The following is an 11023-nucleotide window of genomic DNA, read 5'->3' as shown; positions in this document are numbered from 1 at the left end:
GTAATTGAAATTACTTTTTTTCCCGTCTCTGATTGAACTATATATTTTTCTTGTAAATATGTATAAGAAAATAAATTATATATATATATAATGAGGTTTTTGAGGATCACTCAATGATAAAATAACTGCATAGATGTGACATTTTGTGACTTCACTGTTCGCATAGTCATGCCCTGCAGTGAAATAAAACAATATTTTATAAAAATAAATAAATAAATAACTAAACTAATTATAAAATACTAAAATGTACAGAATATAAATTAAAATTAATAAATTAAAATATTGCTTACCATTGTTTTATAACTGAATGTTCCTCTAATAACTAATAAGACAAACTTGTACAAGGTTTGTAATAGAGCTGAATAACTGTGAAACAGAGAAAGGACAGGGTGTTTTTTTTTTTTTTTTTGCTATATCCTAACATTCAGTCTGTTTAGTTATTTATTAATTTTTTTTGGGGGGGGGGAGGGGAATGACTATAGTACCAATAAATTTGCGAAACGACTCCTCAATATAGCTGTTTCATTATTGACTGATCCTTAAGAACCTCACATTTGAATTCAACAGAATATACATTGTCACTAAATGCGTTTCTAAATTTATAAAAATTATAGCCATGATTCACATTTCAATGCATAAAAAAAGAAAAAAATATATATTTAAAAATCATATTTTTGTAAAATTTAGATTCGACATAGTCAGGAACAAAAATGAGATAAAAATATATGTGCTTGGGGCGTATTAAAGGATTAACATGTAAAGAAAAATATCTATCAAATATTTATAAAATTACTAGAAAAATATAGATCAAAATTACTTGACGTGTGTTGTGTTTTTATAATCTGAATTTTTCTTTCTTTAGTATGAAAATTAATCCTTATTGTAACTGAGCATCAAGGTTTTAGCGCCAAAAAAAAAAAAAAAAAATAAAAACAAGAAGCATAAAAACGCCATTTTTACTTAAAAGATTATATTTAAAAATTTTTTTTCTTTTTAAGAAAGTTTAATTTAACATTTTTTCTGTTAAATTGACGGTTCAGTAGCATGATACTGTTTATATATTTTATTATACTTGTATATTTTTACTAATTATTATTTTAACTTTGTTAATACACATCGCGTATACTAACAATGCGGTATTGAAACATATTCAAACATCTCACCAAGATCAAATTTTGCCATTATTTAGCTGGAACAAGAACATAGAACAACAAAAGCTCTATTGAATCCTTGTTTGCAACAAAGCAACCTACAATGCACTTCTGCACTTACATTCCACTTAATGCAATTCTGAGTAATCATAGAGGAAGCATGTGGCTTATTTGATGCAACTGTTTTAATTTCTGTGAAACTATAATTTAAATAACAAAATTAAAACCTTAGAAATTATACTTTCCTTGTTTAATTTAGTTTTGTTTCAAAGTTTAATGTTAAATTACATTGACTTTTTAATTTAAAAATCGTGATCTTCGAGCTACAATGTTACTTAGAAAATCAGCGATATACTGAAAAACCTTAAGATTTTTAAAATTAATTCCCGTTTTATAGTTTTGTGCTATACTACACAACAGAATAAAAAATAATTTTTATGTGTTAATTCAAAAGTTTTTTACACAGCAGTTATGCAAGATCTTAAGATTAACCTTGAAATGAAATCTATAATTAAAAAAAAAATAATATAATTTTATTACGTTCAGTTATATCAACATATTTTGTAACATATTCTTTAGAAATAACTCTCTGTTTCGAATTCAGGATTGTACCGTTGTACTTTTAAACTATAAAAAAATATTATCTACACTACAATATTAAACTTTCAAATTAATTAGGTCTTTTAGAATTATTGTTGAAAAAATAATAAAACTTAGTATGAAAATAGTATTCGGTGTATTTAATAACCTATAAACAAGAAATAAAAATAAATTCATCTTTTTTTTTTTTAATTTTTATTTTTATGATGATAAACTGTAGTTGTGAAAAAATCGGTAGTTCTATTTTACAAATTTCATCGAAAGTTGCCCCTCTCCGTTTTTTCAGTTTAGTTTTTTTTTTGCTAGATCGGTTTGAATGGAATAAAAAATATATAATTTTTTTAAATTAAAAAATTTGAAGAAATATTATGAAAAACAACAGTCATTTGGTGTTTTCTTTCTTTATCTTGGCAAGTTCAAGATTTGTTCCAATACATATTAAAGTGTAAAATATACAGTGGCATAATTAGGTCTATTTATAAATAAAATAAATTATTAATACTGATAGGTTGTAAGAAAAATAAATTTATTAAGTCTATGGCAGAGTAAGAGAGAAATGTTTTAGGTTGCAACAATACACAGCATACCAATCAATCCGTGATTCACATGGTATAACAATAATTTCTTTTCGGTTCTAAAAAAAATAATTAAAAAGATGAAATAAAAGTAAAATAAAAATAATAAACAAAAAGGTACAATTACTGTTAATATACATATTTACAAGTTTAAACAAAAATTAAAAAAAAAAAATCAAATACAGAAAATAAATAAATAAACCAATAAAAAAGTGATAATAAAAAAAAAAATTCTCTCACACATGATGCATCTTAAGGTATATTCCAATAAATGAAATAAAAGAAAAACGAATGAAGTAGTGATGATTATCAAATAAGACGATTACTTATTTGTTTATAAGTTCTAATACATATTAAGTTGTAATAAAATATACTGTGACATTATTAGGACTATTTATAGGTAAAATAAAGTATTAGTATTGATTAGTTGTAGAAAATTAAATTCACCATCTAATGCCAGTAAAAATTTTTTCACAGGAAATACTGATAGAAAAGTTTCTCTTTCTTTTATATTCCCGCCTTGATTTTTTTATACCCGCAAAATGACGTCCGATTTAGAAACTGATTAAACTATTGAAGCTTAGAAAAATTGGAAACAGGATGGGTTCGAGGAAATGGCACTTCAATTCTGACTTCATCCCTCAATTCAAGAATTACTAGAATAGAATACTTGCTAGCGGCTGTATCGATTTAACTCAAGTGGCTTTACTTCTTAAGTAATTCCCAGAACCAAAACACTCCCCACCACTTCTGAAAATGAAGGTTTAGGTACCATTTGTTCGGTAATTTGGAGATTGATGTTTGCTTTAGCATCTCATATACCGAATAAAATATAGAGTGGAATCGTTGTTGATAAAAACAAGTTTCTCTTTTTGATAATTATTTTTTTTAAAAAGTCAAATTGAGTTCTCAAATAATTAAAATATCATTTTTTTAATTTATTGTTTCGGGAGTGGATAGCTCATTGGTAAGGCAATGAACTACTAAATCCATAGTCATACCTCATAAAGTGGGTACCCTTTATTGGGTAAAAAATTCTGACTAAATCACCTTCTTGCACAACCGTTAATCTAGTAACAGTATTTCCAAAGTACTGCTCCCCGGACACTTCATAGGTTATAGTGCTACAGATGTATACTAATTTTTTTTTTAATATTCATCGTTTAGTATTATATATTATATACTTATACTAGATATGAGAGCACCTTCACACCATATTTTCAAAGATATAAATTAAATGATAAAAAAATATTATATAGAAAAAAATAATGAATTTGAAAAGATAAAAAAATAAACAACAATAATTAAAAGAATATATAAAATATAAAAAGAAAATATAAAATTAAAGTATAGTATAGATCATTTAAAAAAAACAAGGTGACTAAAATAAAAAAAAAATTAGTATACATCTGTAGCACTATAACCTATGAAGGGGTATTTCCTGCGAAAAAATGTTTACTGGCATTAGATGGTGAATTTAATTTTCTACAACTAATCAGTACTAATACTTTATTTTACCTATAAATAGTCCTAGTTATGTCACAGTATATTTTATTACACACCTTAACATGTATTAGAACTTATAAACAAATATGTAATCGTCTTATTTGATAATCATCACTACTTCATTTGTTTTTATTTTATTTCATTTATAGGAATATACCTTATGCATCATGTGTGAGAGAATTTTTTTTTCACTTTTTTATTGGTTTATTTATATATTTATTTTCTGTATTTGATTTTTTAGTAATTTTTGTTTAAACTTGTAAACATATATGTTAACAGTAATTGTACCTTTTTGTTTATTTTTTTTATTTTACTTGTATTTCATCTTTTTAATTTTTTTTTTTAGTGACATATATACGTCACGGATTGATTAGTATGTTGTGTATTGTTGCAACCTAATGTATTTGGGCAACACGGCTAAAGCATTTCTCTCTCTAGTCTGCCATAGACTTTATAAATTTATTTTTCTTACAACCAATCAGTATTAATAATTTATTTTATTTATAAATAGACCTAATTATGCCATTGTATATTTTACACTTTAATATGTATTAGAACAAATCTTGAACTTGCCAAGATAAAGAAAGAAAATACCAAATGACTGTTGTTTTTCATAATATTTCTTCAATTTTTTTTTTTTTAAAAAATTTTTTTTTTTTTTTTTCCTTTCAACCGGTTTAGGCAAAAAAAAACTAAACTGAAAAAACGGAGAGGGGCAACTTTCGATGAAATTTGTAAAAATAGAACTACCGATTTTTTCACAACTACAGTTTATCATCATAAAAATAAAAATTAAAAAAAAAAAAAAGATGAATTTATTTTTATTTCTTGTTTATAGGTTATTAAATAAACCGAATACTATTTTATTATTTTTTCAACAATAATTCTAAAAGACAGTTTAATATTGTAGTGTAGATAATATTTTTTTTTAAATAGAGAAATATCAATTACAAGTAAACTAAAAATAAAAAACAAAAAGGTACAATTACTGTTTATGTGCGTATTTGCAAGCTTAAACGAAAATCAGAAACATCAAATACATAGAAAATAAATAAATAAATTAACTAACAAAAAGATAATAATAATAAAAAATCCTCTAACACATGATAAATCTTAAGGTATATTTCAATAACTGAAATAAAAGGAAATGACGGAATGAAGTCATAATGATTAATGTTTATAGATGTTATTAATTTAAAATATCCAATAATATTAATGTTAAATATTATCTCCCTTTCCATATATTTCCATCTTATTCCAAACTTTTAATTATAATTCTTCAGGAATTAGGTGGACAGAAGGTGGTTGAAAATACGGGTTTGGAAGGTTAGAAGGGTATTAAAACAACGAATGGAAGAGGTAATAGTACAAGAGCTGGGAAGAAAAAAAGGCAGCTATCTCACCCCAATTTTTGATTACTTTAATGAAAACTATGTATAATTACTAGTCAAAACTGATCAGTCTACCAGTAGGGGGGATAAAAAATGGCGGCTGTTTCAAAACCTTAAAAAATATTAATTTTCATTCGGAGTCCCATATCTTAAAAACAACCAACAACACTAGAAAATCTAAGAGTGCATCATTTAAAGTAGAGTAAATTTTCTAAAATGTAAGCCCTAATAGAACTATTTACGTTCAATAGTTCTCGAAATATAGCTTTTTGAAACGTAACATTCCTTAAAAATCTACTGAAAGATTAGTAGTTAGCTAATTTATGTTGAGAAATCAATATCTCAGGAACTATGTGACGTATAGATGTCTATTAGCACTCAAATTAAAGCTAGTGTAGTTTTCATGATACTTCCTAATATAAATTGATTTATAGTTATTGGGACAATAAGTTTGATTTTTGAAACACTTTATTACAGAAACCATAGGACGTACAGATATATGTCAGCATTCAAATTAAAGCTAGTTAAATTTACTATAAAATAGTCTATAACGTTTATCTTTGTAGGAGTAGTAGTTTTCATGATATTTGACAAAATAAATTCACAATCTGTTAATTTCTAGTTGTTCGTATAAAATGTGAGGTTTTAAAGTAGTTTGTTACACCTATCCTCGTAGAGATAGTAGTTTTTATGATATTCGCATATGAATATAAATTTGGGAAATGAAAATTTGTCCGAACTACTATAAATCAATTTATTTCAGATGAAAACTACAACTCTTACGACAATAAACGTCATAAACTACTTTATAGTTCATTAAACTCGCTTTGATTTGAGTGATAACAGACATCTGTATATCAAATGGTGCCTGAGATATAGATTTATTAAAATAAATTCACTAATTACTGATCTATCAGTACGTTCCATTCATTTTTATGAGATGTTGCTTTTTAAAAAGCTATATCTCGAGAACTGTTGATCGTAAAAAGCTCTATTAGGGCTTACATTTTAGCAAATTTACTCTACTTCAAACGATTCTCTCTTAGATTTTCTATTGTTGTTGGTAGTTTTAAAGATATAGAGCTGCGAATAAAAAGTGAATTATTTTTAACGTTTAGAGACATCCGCCATTTTTGAATTCCCCTACCTATACTTGGCAGACTCATAAATTTCGACCATTAAATGTACCAAGTTTTCAATTAAGTAATCAAAAATGGGGGAGAAATAACTGCCTGTTTTCTCCTCATGGGCTCTTGTACTATAAGATCTGCCAAAGGCTGCGGTTTAATGGGCCTCTGAATACATATATATATTTTTTTTTATTTCTTTATTTAGAAAGGGGTGGGGGACAGAAAGGGAAAAAAATTGAATTCAGGAAATGTTAAGAAATACAACACTGAATGACTCTTTTAGACTCTCTTTCTGAGAAACGACATGAAAAATTAGTGAAACCACTTCTTTGCTGCGAAGTAGAGCGAACCTAACACAACAAGATAAAGACAATCTTAATTAATCAAATTAGTAACTGAAAAAAAAAATTGTCTATTAACGTTTTCAATCTGTAATTAGGAAATTTTCTGGAAAACACTTTTAAACAATTCAAAGAAGCTCGGAACCCTTGGTGGAAAATGCCCGTATATACAAGGGGTGGATTTTTTTTTCTCTGTCAGGCGGAAAACTTTAATCGTTGGTAATTAAGGACAATGAGGGATTCTCTTCTCCATCGGATCCGGTTACTCCGACGCCGCCTAACAAAGTGGCCCGATATAAGTCAATTAATTTTTTACTGCGATACTTAATAACAAAGAATTAACTGATCCAGGCAGCCATTCCAGTATTAATTAGTGTATTGTTACGCAATTTGTGACGGAATGCCTTTTTTTTTAAAGTCCGTTTAGGATAAAATTACGCCGTTCTTGAGAATTGTTAGGAGGAAAAATTAGGATTAATTTATTAAATATTTTTTAAGACCTGATAACTCACTGATTCAAGAAAACTACAAGATTCATTTATTTTTTAAAAGTAATTGCTAAAAAAGGAAAGTAAAAAATTTTTATAAAAATTTAATACGAAATAATAAACATATTCTCAATAAGTTAACATATTCTCTGTTCAATTCATATGTGAATATTTTTGAGAGAGGTTTGTCACCTGAATTACGATTCCATGTTAATTGATAACTTTAATATAATAATAATAATAATAATAATAATTATGAAGACCTAACGAACCCAAAGGTTCGATGCCGATACTACCAATCGCTCTCTCCATACATCCTTCCAGTGATGCCCCTCCAAACCCAATTCGACTAAATCAGTTTTAACGCAATCCTCCCATCTACGTTACGGTCTAACGGACGTTTACCCGTCGGTTTAGTGTTTATTGACATTTTAGGGATCCGCTCGTTACTAAGCCCTACTACCTTACACTCGGCAATGCTATAACTTGAATTATATTTACCGGGTGTAGTTTCCTTAATTCAGTGTTGTCTAGCCATCTAAATTCTCCCGTTTATTCATCCTTTCTCAGTCCGAAAATTTGCGTAATACTTTATTTTCGAAAACCTTAAGACGCTGTTTATCCCTTTATGTAAGAGGCCACGTCTCGCCTCCAGTGACGTGGGAAGGATATCCGCCCAGAACAGTTTAACAGTGGGAAGGATAATAGTTTTGTAAATTCTAATTTTTAAGTTTATAGATAGAAGGTGCGAGCTAAGCAGTTTCGAAATTGAAAAATAACAAGCATTCCCCACCTTCAACCTTGGTTTTATTTCCTCATCAATTTCGTTTTTTCTAGTTACCGTAGAACCTAAATACTTAAACCTAAACGTATTTCTTCCTATATCTATATCACCGAAATTGTTCGCGTTTCTACTGCTAATGTATTTTGTTTTATCCGTATTTATTTCAAGACCAAGTTCCTTACTGGAGTTTAAAACGCGTTTTTTTATAGTTTTATAGCTTCTTTGTCGTCACCCAATAGTACCAAATTATCAGCATACCCCCCAAGTACCGACATTTTACCATCTTAAGTTAAACCTTTTTGGTATTCATTACACTTTTAAGTATTTTTTTTAATTAGTGACGTCAAATAATTGATGAGAATTTTTCGGCATTGTGAATGGAATAGAAGAGAACCATGATATATTAGTCATATGTGAGTCCTTTGTTGGTTTTTTGATGTGAGATGTGCTGGCTTGTTTCCGCACTTATCCTTTCTCATCTTTTCCGTCATGATTTCTAAATTAATGATTGGTTATTTACTAACTCCTGTGATATAAACTAGATTTACTAATGAAAATAAATAAATTATCCGCAAAAAAGGTAAGCAACAAATGTATACATACTGATTTACTTATGTATAGAATCTTTAGTAGGGAATCATTGTTTGATATAATTATACATCTCACATTTTTATTAGTAATAAAAAGTAAGCTATGGAAAGATTTGGTATTTAATTTAAGGAGATAAGAGGCTAAATATTTTTAACCAATGAAGTGTCATGGGTGCATACTTTGTAAGGAAGTACTGTTACTAGACCAACGGTTGTGCAAGGTGACTTAGAATCACGCTCCATTGCCAAATTGTTTGCCCAATGAAAGGCACCCTCTGTTTGAGACTGGCTTGACCTTGGAGGGTTACCGAGCCCACGCGGTTGACTCACGGCTACACTAACAAAATAAATAAATATGTCACAATTCTAGCCCTCACAACACTAGTTATATAGACGTATTGTATAGCGTTTGGAAGGCTGATAAATGTTTCTATGTCACCGTAGTTATTTTTTTTTCTAATTTTACACAACATATTTCAGATGACAAGATGTCTAACTTGCTATGTATTGACAATCCGGTGTATTATTAAGGTGTTTCTTCATCTGCCCCTATAGCTGGTCAGGGTATCCTTCTGGGAAGCTTTTAGCATCCTCGGATGTGAAAACATCTGTATTAAGTTTGTCACATTACCAAAGGCCCCTGAGAAAATTATATTGGCTAACCTTTAAGTGTTCTAACAAAAATGATAGTTTGGGACGAGGGACCAGAATCAAATTAACCAGGTGCAGGCCCTTCCTGGACAAGTCAAACTTTTTGTTACAGATCCTCCGCCCTGAGGAGGGGGACGCCTGCCTCGAGAGGCTTCGGACATCGATAACCAATCAGAGAAGAGATTTAAAAATAAGGTAACGCCTCAAAAGGGAAGTGGGAGAAAAAGACAAGAGGGAATTTAGAAGAGGAGACAGAGACACACTCAACAGGAAGGCTGAGACGAGTGAGGACAGTCAGGAGGATGCACTTCAACCAGACGAAGGCCAGGAGAACTGGACATCCCTGATGAAACAGAAGAAACCTACGGCACTACATCCCACGGCATCAGCAGCTATAAGTATAAATTAACTAATAAGTAATCATGTAATAATTTATATTTTATGGCAACCTTTATCTGAATCATTTGAATCATTTTAATCATAACAAATTGTAAATAAATACTTAGTTTCTTTATGTAGTTTATATACTATTATATATCCCAATATACCACTCTTTATTATACTATATAATTAATGGTAAGAACATTTTATAAATATAAAGGTATTTAATTGGTAAACTGGTAAACACACAAACAGCCTTTCGAAAGAAATCCAATTATAATAATTGTTTTTAGGACTCAATTTATAATCAATTAATTAACTTATTTTTGGATAATTGCCTTCAGCGATTATCCTGGCATCCCAAGTAAATCTGCTACTAGTACATAGCAAACTCTATAAAATCAATCTTGGTATTTTAAATTTTGATTCTATAATAATTTACCATTGAATACATAGTTAGAAGCAGAATGCAAATTTTAGTAGATTGTTACCTAATATATAAAAATCCATATTTTTTCTTTCCTTCTTTATGAGCTACCATACAATTCATCTGATTAGGATGAAACTTTTTTATAAATGTTCAGGATTTTTCTAAGAAGATTATTTACTATTCCAATTATTCGATAAAAAAAAGTTATAACCAAATTAATGATGCTTTATTCACTAAAAATAAATTTAAAAAATACAGAGAACTTCAGTAAAATAGGTTAAAATAAAAAAATTGAAAATTTTCATCTTGAAGGATTTTTACTTCTGGTGACCATTGTTCATATAATCGATCATAACACCTCTGCATTCTATCCAATTCATACGTATAATACAACCGTTGGAAAGTTGAAAGTCTGATATTTAACTTACATTAATACGAAATTTATATTTAATGCCCTTATAAGGGCGGAAAATTAGTTTTATATAAAGGAAAACTTTTCAAGCTTTTAAATTTATATCTTCGGTTCTGATTTGTTTAATTAGATTCGGTTTGTCGTATATTTACAGTTTATAAAACTCTAAACTACTCTCAAGTTGCGTGTTGATTGGTCCCTAAATCCTAGCAATTGCTAGACATTGCTAGGTATGCTAGTATCTTTTTATTTTTACCAAATCCCCCCTTCCCAAAAAAAAAAAAAAAAATTAAATTTATGCAACTAGAAATATTATTAAGGAACTTTTCTGATGATGATTGAAATTGGAGGTAGTCGACCAGTCAACGTCGGAAAAAGTTACTTTTGAAAAATTAGTATAGGAAAACATAATATAGAAATATCTGTTCAGAAACGAGCGAGGATCGATATCATCTCAAAGGAGGCTGATTAGTGAACGTTGTGTGATGCGCAGATTGCACTAGATTTTTCCTTTTAGTCTATATTATTATATATTATCTATCTATATCTATATTATTACATATTATCTATCTATATCTATATTATTATATATT

This window comes from Halyomorpha halys, unplaced genomic scaffold (genome assembly GCF_000696795.3).
Source record: "Halyomorpha halys isolate HHAL.00 unplaced genomic scaffold, Hhal_1.1 Scaffold263.1, whole genome shotgun sequence".
Taxonomy (NCBI): Eukaryota; Metazoa; Arthropoda; class Insecta; order Hemiptera; family Pentatomidae; genus Halyomorpha; species Halyomorpha halys.
This window is presented reverse-complemented; position numbering follows the sequence as displayed.